Raw genomic sequence first — 1,683 nt, 5'->3', positions numbered from 1 at the left:
GAAGTAGATGTAGATAGCGGTCAAGAACTTCCTGACTCTAGGAAGCTGATTTATATTGATATAGATCAGAGTCATTGGGCTTCTGATGAACATTTTGACATGGCAGAGATATACCTGATTGGTGTGAAAATTTCTGATGGATTAATTGATTATGGGTTGATAGAGAATAGCTTCAGAAAATCTGAATTTTCTCTTCGTTTCTGCTTGTGTGATGTAGAGGAAGGTAGCTTTAGGTTAGGAAATTGGCCTGTATTACCGGCAGAGAGTATTATTCTAGAATACCTGGTTTTAGAAAACCATAGTTCAGAGGAAAGCAGAGAACGTACAGTGTGTTTATCAGGCACATTTGATGGCCCAGATGACAGCATCTCTTGTCTTGTTCACTTGGTTAATCTAAAATTCTTGACACTAAGACTTGATTAGAAGTTGCAGATTTGGGGATTATTCCATCCTTAAGATTTAGAATACAAATACTAAGACGTGCTTTTGATGCATGTGAGTCCTTGTTGGAAACTGTGAAGCAGCCATGGAGAAGGAGTATGATGAAGGTTATGTCTTGGCTACGCCCCGAAGTTACAACCTCAGAAGCCATATATGGGTTAGAGGGGTCTTATGTGCAGCTGAATGCACCTGGTAGGTTTGGGTCACAGAAGCATGCTCGCTTTGATGCTGCTGGCTTTTATGAAGCCATTAAGCCTTCTAAGTAAGTTGGGATGAGCACCACAACTTAGTAATGACAACACTTTCTGCCACTACCCCTTATTTGCTACACAATTGTTTCTCATGCTGATTGAATTAAATTATGCTATTGTATTTCACCTCCTGAATTATATGAAGCACTGATAATTACATAAATACTGTGACCATTTGCTTGTATGGTGACCATGCCTCTGCTTTCTTTCACTGGTGAAAAGCTTCAACTGATCCTATGGTGAAGAGTGCATGTTCTTTGCAACTTCAATCTAGGACCAGTCCAAGAAGTGATACTTTATTGACAGTAGATTAGGATTTATTATTCAGTGTTGATTCAACTTTGTTATGACTCTTCTGTCTCTAAATGGTAAACTGTTAGTGGCTTTTGTTTAATTGAAGATTTCAAGCTATATTATTTTTTCCTTTTGGCTGATAGGGAGAGCAAATGTTAGAAGATGAACTTCCTGACTTGCTTCCTCGTCTAAGACCATATCAGTGTCGTGCTGCTTATTGGATGGTTCAACGAGAGAAGGGGATTACAAGATCTTCAGGCAATAATGTACAGAATCAGCTGTCTGTTCCATATAGTGTGCCAGTCATTTTTCTCGATAAAAATTCGAGAATGTTCTACAATCCATTCAAGTAAGATTTTAAAAAAAATATACCTTCAACTAACTAATTCTATATGCATTTTCCACATATTTTTCAGACTTGGAAACAAAAAAGACATTTTTCCACATAACACAGTCAAGTTGCAAACTTTTAGTGACAGTAAGTAACAGAAGCCAACTCAGCCATGAGGAATTATCAGCAACATATATCCTTAGGCCCAAATTTTTATTCAATTCAAGCTTCTTGAAGATTCTTGGGCTCCCCCCACCCCACCTCCTCCCAAAGCAAAAAAAGGGGAAAAAAGATCATGTGTAATAGCTGTGTTAGCAGGACTCTTGCTTCACTTTAGAAGATTCGTGTTGGATATGCATTTGTGAG

The sequence above is a fragment of the Elaeis guineensis genome, chromosome 5 (genome assembly GCF_000442705.2).
Source record: "Elaeis guineensis isolate ETL-2024a chromosome 5, EG11, whole genome shotgun sequence".
Lineage (NCBI taxonomy): Eukaryota > Viridiplantae > Streptophyta > Magnoliopsida > Arecales > Arecaceae > Elaeis > Elaeis guineensis.
The sequence above is the reverse complement of the archived record's forward strand: the minus strand, read 5'-3'. Positions refer to the sequence as shown.